Source organism: Ciona robusta, chromosome 9 (assembly GCF_009617815.1).
Source record: "Ciona robusta chromosome 9, ASM961781v2".
Taxonomy (NCBI): Eukaryota; Metazoa; Chordata; class Ascidiacea; order Phlebobranchia; family Cionidae; genus Ciona; species Ciona robusta.
In genome coordinates, this window is record NC_143243.1 from 1,406,572 (window position 1) to 1,415,919 (window position 9,348).

The window sequence follows — 9,348 nt, forward strand, 5'->3', positions numbered from 1 at the left end:
AACGAACTGCTATATTTTACAACAGAAATTCACTTCTCGGTAAAAATCCTCAAATGTATCTGGTTGAGTCTAAAAATTTTCAAAATATTCTTATCATATCTACGATTGCCCCAAACAACCCACAAATACAAGATCACGTTATGAACCTCATTTCTAAGTGACCCTAAGATCGAGTTGCGCCGCTATTTATATTCGCGCGCCAATTATGACGTTGCGAGCCATTTTTTCACGCGTTTATGGCGCGCCGGGAAACGTTTTAATATATCGTTATTCAAAAGTGGCGAATGTATATTTAAAATTCTGGTTTACGCGATTGCAGATTTAACTTTCCCGACTTACGTTGCATCATTTACCACCAAAGTTTTAATTTGATTCAGAAAAAGTATAATCGAAATATTTACCTAAAAAGGGAATGTTTAAACATGGATATTCAACTAATGAGAACGCCGTATATTTTGAATTCATTTCTTTGCACTTATTTAAAAAAATAAGTGTCCAAATTAACAATTTGTATTTTTGTAAAATAATAAAAAAGTAGAAGTCTAATTATAACATGTCGTAGTCTAAACTGGCAACATTTCTATATTTTTTTTATTTTAAACCGAAGGCAATATTTAGGGTTCGCTTTGGGTTCGCTTTCGAAAAATGAATCTAACTTCGTTTTTACGAAGATTTTGTATTTTTTTATGGATTGTAGAATTAATATGGTTTTAGTATAGAATCAAGTGCTATGAAATACATAACTAAAAAAGTGAAGTTCAAGGAATTTAAACGTTATTTATTATAGTAGGGTAGAGGGAAGACGGGACATCTTTAGCACATAATATCTAAATATTCTGGTCATGTTTTAAACAATTTATAACGGTTTATGGGAGCCGTGAGATTACGGATTTATATTTCTTTAAATGTTTTTTGTTTATTATCAAATGGGACGAGAAAAGGGAATGAAAAGGTGTCCCATCTTCTCCCACCCTACTCTATATATTTCGCCTAAAATGATATAATTCTCTTGTTCAAACGTATCGATTTAATCCTAGATTATTCAGGTAAAACAAAGTTCATGTCAAGATTCTTGCCAGACCTTCACCTTATATCAGTTTAGATGAATATTTTCGCTTTAACAAAAACACATTTTTTTTCATTTTTACGTCTAAAAAATATTGGCGAGTTTCCCAAAATACCGAGACAGATTGTCTGTGTTTTAATTGAATTTAATTAATCCTTTCATAATGAAGGACGGTAGTTAAACTGTATCAACGCAGGTTCGTCGGTTTTTTCCGATCTGGGGATTTTCGAAGCTACTTCTACTCAAACTAATACCCGGAAAAGATTTGGTTCTCAAAATAGAAATTAAGAATTTACGTTCGGACAAAGCTACAAATAAATACTGGTGTTTCAGTTCGATTATATTTCTACGTTTTTAAGCCACTACGATTTATGTGTTTTGCTGTTAACAGTGTATGTGTTCGTTTTAGGTATACACAGAAATGTAGGATTTAAAGTTAAATTTTATTAACACAGCAGAAATCGTATGGTCTGTTGACATTGTTTAAAAAAAGTTTTATTTTTGTGGTTATTATTATTTCACTGTGCTGGCAATAATTGATATAATGCGTTGTACACCTTTTATAAGTCCTTACATTTAATAAAATCATACAGTACAAAACGTTATACAACAAACACTTTGGGCTCGTATACATTTAAATAAATTGGACAAAAATAGGTCAAAAGTTCACCTTGTATGTTCCCCTATATACTATATGCCTTCTTACGTTAAAAAGCGAAAATCAAAATTGTCCAAAGACTAAACTTAATCAATATTAAATTGAATTGCATTAAAACGGAAACTGTAGATCTAGCACGATAGCTTAGCACGTTATGTCGTGAACGCTGTGTATTTGACTTCGTGCCAAAAGGGATATTGTTGAAGTAAATGTCAGTCAACGACAAATCTTGATAGAATCAATGTGTTTTATGTTGGGTGAAAAATGGTATGTCTGTTATTAATGTGATTTATATTATCTATTATTAATTATAGCATTTGATGCTTGTTTTATGCGGCATTGAGATGTTAAAGCGATTGTCGTTTTGCATTTGTACTTTTTTCCCTATTGTTTTATGGAAAATACAATTAGTTGTGTTTTGGATGATAAATTGTGCTTTTTTTAGTGCAACTCTGGCCTAAATCCCAGGTTTCCTTTAAAAGATCAGGCCAAAGCTCGTCATATAGCATATTATTCATATAAAATATAATCTCGGAAATTTAAAAAAATCTATTTCTCAATTGTTACTAAAATAGCTATAACATTAATTTCTAAATTGATAAAACAGGACATACATGTAACTTGAAATTAAAACCGAAAGTTCTAGCTACACATTCCAAAAATATACACCTTCAATAAGCAACGAAAATATCCGGGAAACACCCGTAATTTCCGTAATTTTTGAACCTATTTTTGAACCTAAACAAATTCTAATCTCTTTAATTTATAACAACTCAGATCAAATGTTCAAAGTTGTTATAATTAGTACGAGGTAAGATTGTACCGGCACGAAATGATAGAGACTTAAATAAACTGCAACAAATCCGTTGCCGCAGGTCAAATACCGGTTTGTTCTGTCGTATGTCATATTATGTTGATGTTTAGGTCGCCTGGGTATAAAACTAAAACCGGGCATTAACTGTTGCCAGATATTTTTACTGGATGTTTTGAGATATTTTTACAGTGTTGCCAGAAAACGCAGTATTGAAATATATTTTTACTTTAGCCACATTAATTGTGTTTTTGGAATGTTTAAGTTTTGGCATCACTGTTTTGAACATTCCTAGACGTTTAATATGAAGTTTCAAAGTTTACCGACACTTAACGTAAACTATTTTTATGAATGGAATATTTCTCTCGGTACGGCTATACGTAATTGGCTGATATAATAGCTATCATTTCGTCACAATGCCGAATGCTGATTGGTCCCGCCGTGGGTTTGTGACAGAACAATTAAAATCGCGTACTTTTATAGCGCGTAGAGTATAGGTTGGGGTAAGTTTTTATTCTTTTTATTATCCCACTTGCCAGTAAACAAAGAATATTTACAAAATTTTACAACCGTATCTTCACGACTTCAAAAACTTATTTAATTGTTAAAACGCAATTAGGAAATATGGGTGTTATATGGTAAAAGCACTATATAAAGAATCTATAGCGGCGTAAAATGTTTGAAAACACCATATATAGAAATATTAAAGCTCGTGATCGAGAGGTGTGACGTCATTTCCGGTGTGCATGAAATTACCGAACATGGGGGTTGTGATTTATTGGAAAGTTCGAGTTGTAAACTTTTTATGACACGTGCCAGGTGCCATAGTGAACTTCTACATATCAGGATGTGTTTAGATTTGTGAAAATTTCCGATAATAAGGTTTATTATTAGAACAGCGCGTGTGCGCTGATGTATAGATATGTTTTATGATAGCTGGTTTGAGGCTTAACGCCGTAAGGGGATTTGTGAAGTTTTAAATCAAAGATCAAACGATTATATTGCTATAATATAATGGTCAAGTGCTACGAAATACGTAACAGGCGTAAATCTGGTCATAAAAATCGGGTAACATTAGAGATATGTATTTTTCTTAAACGACAATCCTCTATTTTCTATTAAAATGGAGCATACTTCATCATGGTCATTCATGTTTTCCAAAAGGTATTGTTCATTTTTCTTTAAAAAGTCGATTGTACGGCAAAGGACATTAGGCCATAACATAGAGACATAATGGCTATTGCTGCAAACAAACAGTCACTTATATATTGTTCAAATAACAAAACTAAAGTTAAAAGGATAAACTTTTGACCCGACAGAGAGCACACGGTTAATACGCGTGTATTGTAATTAATCTTAATTTATCATTTTTTAAAGCAGTTAGTTAACAGATGATGATAATACAAAGTACATAATCTATGCTTTTTGGAAGTATTAATTACTCTTGTGACGTCACAGTAAGGTCAACGTTACCGGATATTACGTCATAAAGAAACGATAATTAATTTGTCTAGCTGGAAACACGATTATTTTCCGTTTTTGTTGGAATTTAAAACATTTATTAAAAATACATGTCGTGATTTTGGTCGCTTCCATGTTTTATCCGTATTGTGACGTCATTATAAAACCGGAAACAGCAACGAGACTATATGAGCTTTCTGTTTCGAAATCTATTTTTACCCCAAGACACTCCTCTGCCTGCTTAAAATACGCACACGTCCTTAATTATGATGTCATAATGTTGCTTTTAATGTTCTGACTCAACGTTGAAAGATTGAATAAGTGAAAATTACGAAACTTGTTTTAATGTTTCGCGACAACGACAGTCGTTATAACATGCGGGTGTTCTGTTTTATACGTAACCGCAATTTTAACTTTTTGGGGGATTTCTTTATTTTTCTGCAGTGTACAATTTAGGCAATCATACCTCTGGTTGGATAAACTGCCATTAAGTATCTTGGCCATAACACACGTGCTCACAATGGTAGCAGCGACGAGCCTCGAACCCTTGGCCATTGGGAAGCATGTTACGCAACGCTGGACAAAAGTCCTAAACATGGTGACGTCACAGAGGATATAATAATCAACTTCCGTTGCGTGTTTCGAGAAGTTCCGTTAGATTATGTGACGTAACACACGTTTCGACAATAGTAGCAACAATTCTAATTTTAAACATTTTGTTTAATTCGGGATTTTTCGTCGACATTTTATTATTAAAAATTAAACTAGAAAAATTCACATGGCTAGAATAGGCGCAATTTGCATATATTGACCAAATTTTAAAAAGTCCATGCTTTTAGATCATATTTTTATTTGGATTTTATTAATGATCATAACGTTAAAAACTATCCGCAATAAAAAATTCTGGTTATAGAATTCCCGATTTGTTTCTATGACAATTTAAAAAAGTTTTTCTTTATAAATTACTTGGATGATGAAACCATTCTGGTTTATTAAGCAACTTTCAGCCATCGTTTATTAAGCAAACTTCAGCCAAGACCAATTGGATCTCGCTATATTGTATAGGACCCGACAAAGAGTTGAAACCCATTGTTTTGTGGACTGTTAATTTATGGATTTAAATTGTTAGGAGACGGCTACCATAGATCGTTGTTAAGTGTTTAAAACACGATCAGGATATTTGGATATTATGCTAAAAGTGTCCCATCTTTCACCACCCTACTATATAGTAAGTTAAGGTAAGATGGTCCACATTTTCAGTCTCTTTTATTGTCCCATTTCGTAGTAAACAAAGAATCTTCACAGAAATATATACCCATATCTTCATGACTCTTAAAAAATCTTTCCTAATTGTTCAAAACACGATTAGAAAATATGGGATGTTATATGCTCTAACGGTATCCATCCTACCCCGTAGTTCTAAATGTCTTCATTTCACAGCGCCGTTTACGCCACGCGGTAAGCGCTGCTTACTATGACGTAATAGGCGCGTAAATTATTATATAATCGCTAATCCACTCTACGTGGAATTATATCCACACCCAACCCAACAACATATATTTTACAATAAAGGTGTGCCATCTGTAAGCTAACCTACTGACCTCACCTTAGGACCATTAACTATAAGTTATCGTAGTTATAAATACAAGTTACCAATGTAGAAGCGCCTTAAAATACTCCTATTGTGCGTGGCCACTTTTGACCTAATTTGGGTTTTATTTTTTATTAAAATTTGATTATGTTTACTCGCCGTCGCACCAACGTAATCTTCAATCGCGACTAGGAGAAAAGAAGCGTCGGTGACAATTATGACGTCACAAATAGGAAAGGGTTTTACGCGCAATCATATTGTTGCGAATCTTAAGGGTCAAGTTTCCATGTTTTGTCACAAAGATTTTTTGCTTCTAAATCTAGAATATTTCATGCGTTTGATGACGTCACAGAAGAATACGTTTGTAAAATTTTACATCAGTCACCTATATGAGAAAACTACTGAATAAATAATCTTCAAGTTACACACGTGATAGCTCGTAAAGCGGGCACGAAGTGCATGAAAACAAAACACCCATGTTATAACGACTGTCGTTGCCCTGCCATGCAAGAATGAATAAGTTTCATTCATCATGATTAAACCATTCAGAGTGCATGAACCTATTCATGGGAATCCTCATGTTGTGAAATCGAACGGTAACCTCTGTACATAAATTTGACTTTGTTTGCTCATAATCCACATCCGCTTTCGATGACGTGTTTGATGGTGACGTCAGCAGTACATGTTACATCATGATATGTAAGAGTGCAAAAGTTGAATAAGTATATTTTGATCTGGAATTTTTTTCTGTCATTCACGTGACGTCACTACTCGTGACGTCATGGGAGAATCGTTCTAAGAAATGAAACCGAAGTTAAATTTAAACTTGTAAATTTTTACTTTCATTATTTTGGACGCGTGAAGCGGAAACAACAATTATTATGAGGTCATATAGTTAAATAAAACGTTAAATAAATAATCAACTTTTTCGTCGATTTCCGAAACCGGTTTTAAGTTTATTCGTCAAGTTCATAACCCTTAATAAAACAGACAACTTATTTCCGATTGGTATAAAAAGTTTCTCCGTATCCGATAACGTCATTAGTGAATTAATAATTTCCGTCATTAATAAAAATATAAATATAGTGCTGTGGGGGAACATGGGACACCTTTAGCACATACTATTCAAGTATGCTAATTGTGGTGTACAATTAACAACGTTCTATGGGAGTCGTGAGAATACGGTTTTATAATCCTTTGTTTACTACAACGTGAAACGAAAAAATAGAAAAGGTGTCCCATCTTCCCCCACCCTACTATATCAGTAACCGGTTCACGATATTTTAACAGTTGTTGTTCACAGACAATCTTTGTTTATTTTCTGTCTGTGACGTTTCTCTTCATCATTATGCGTGGGTATTACGCAATAAGGGAAACTAGTTTTTAATTAAAGTTTCGCGTTTTGTGATTTAGTAACGATGATTTAATGATGGTAGCAGACGTGTTGACAAACTTATATATATGCGCCAAAGGTCCATGTTTAAACGATGTTTTTCGGTCGTTAACGATTAGTGCAGAAACGTTTGCCATCGACGTAGAAACGAAAAAATCCTGGTATTTTGAAATAAGTCCTCACATTCTCATTAAAATGTTTAAGGATCGAAAAGACATTTTATATACCAATAACCTATATAGTCAGCACATAAAAGGTTCGAAAAATGCATGAAATATATTTTTTATTATTTGGTTTTTGGTTTTACATTTATCACAAGAAAACATTTGAGCAGTAGAGCTGCCATCAGTTTGGCGCCGAAAGTGTATTTGCATCTCTATATTGTGTAACATAAATTTGTATTTGTTTCCTCGACTGCAGTAACAGATAAAACAGCGATGAGAAAGGAATTATCAGCAAAACCAGAGTCGTTAAAACCACGCTAAAACTACCTGAATAAAAGCGAAAATTCAATGCCGGGTTTTCTTCTTTATAGGTGGATAAGTCAAACTACCAAATTGCGGTGTCGAATATATAAATATTTTTCACTACAAGTTAACTTGTTGGACGGATTTATACGCCCGGAAATCGGTAAACCTGTTTTTTCAGTATTTCTGGTTTGGACACTGTCTGGGTACGAGTGGGGACATCGTTTAATATATGTTGTTGTACGACCCACATATAGGGATATCTCTAATAGGTCGTGGTTTTTGCTACTATATGGAAGGTTGTCTGGTCATGAAAACGCCCTGAACAGGACGTCTCAATGTTGATGAGGAAACTAATAAATTATGAGAAGAGGGTTATTACATTTCATGGTTTAAATGCCAAAATGATCATTTAGTTTATTTTAAATTCAAGTAAATACTCTTTAAACATCCAACCATGGAATTATTAAAGTTGAATATAGATTAAAAGAGTTGCGATTCGTATATTTTTTCAATACACAGCGAACAGCGCAGTCTTAAATTATTTACATTCACGTACAAAAAAACTATAGGGTGGGGAAAGACCTAACCTTTCCATTTTATTTCCTCTTCCCATTTGGTAGTAAACAAAGAACATTCAAAGAATTAACAATATCCTTACCACTTCCATTGTTAATTGGTTACAATACGATCAGGATACTTAAATATTATGTGCTAAAGGATCCATTTCTTGGGTCTTTCTCCAAAATAGCAACCTTTAAATAAAAAACTACGGTATCTTATCCAAGCTGTAAGTATATGTGTTCCAAGCTGTAATGTGTATCCAAGCTGTAAGTATATGTGTTCCAAGCTGTAATGTGTATCCAAGCTGTAAGTATACGTTTTACGAGCGAGTGCTGTGGAGAGGGCGGACATTTTGTCTGCGGGATTCTAATTTTGTAATGAAGATTTCCAAGAACCGCCAGAACTAATTAGAATACCGGATTTAAACTCGTGACAAGAAAACCTTAATTACAAACTTTCCTTTAGATTGTGTAGCCTATGGTGAATATTCATCACGAAATGTTTTAATGCGAACAAGTAAGAAACGTATTTGTAAAGTTTATAATTAAATTTTGTTGATGTAGAAATTGCATTTTCGCGAATTTTAAAAATAAATGCTGACGCTTAAAATAACTCACTGCATTATTTTGTGGGCTGTTTGTTTTGTAGGCCTATTCTTCCTAAATTTAACCTTCCCGAAAAGGAAATAAGAAATAGCTTGGCCTATTTCTTTTTTTGTGTTTACACTACACACGAAAATAGGCAGAATATTTATACAAGAGCCACCGCGTGTAATATATAATACAGTGGGGTAAGACGGGACACCCATAGCACATAATATCCAAATAACTTAATCGTGTTTTAAACAATTAAAAACGGTCTATGGGAGTCGTATGGATATAGTTTATAAATCTTTGACTGTTTTTTCTTTACCACCAAATGGACGAAAAAATAGAGTGAAAAGGTGTCCCATCTTTTCCCATCTTACTATACCTTTAGCAAAATGCAAATAAAGCGTTTGAAAGGAGTTTTTAATAAAGACTTAACTAGAAGGTGAATTATAATTAATGTTGCCCGGAACAAAACATTGCTTACTGGTATCCAGTTCTCTCTCGCGTTGCTCTGCATATAAAAAAGATGCCAAACTTTTTATCACTCCTAAAGAATCTCGATCGGTTGGCAAACTGTGGTAACAATTTAAAATGGTAATAAATATGTTTAAATGGTTTTAATCTCTTTGATCTTTCACACACTAAAGGTTTAATAAAGATGACCGTGGAACAGTCCCCGACGTGCAACCTAAAAATACTTGTTTTATTTGCGATTTTCGCGCGTATATATTTCTATTTTATTTCTAT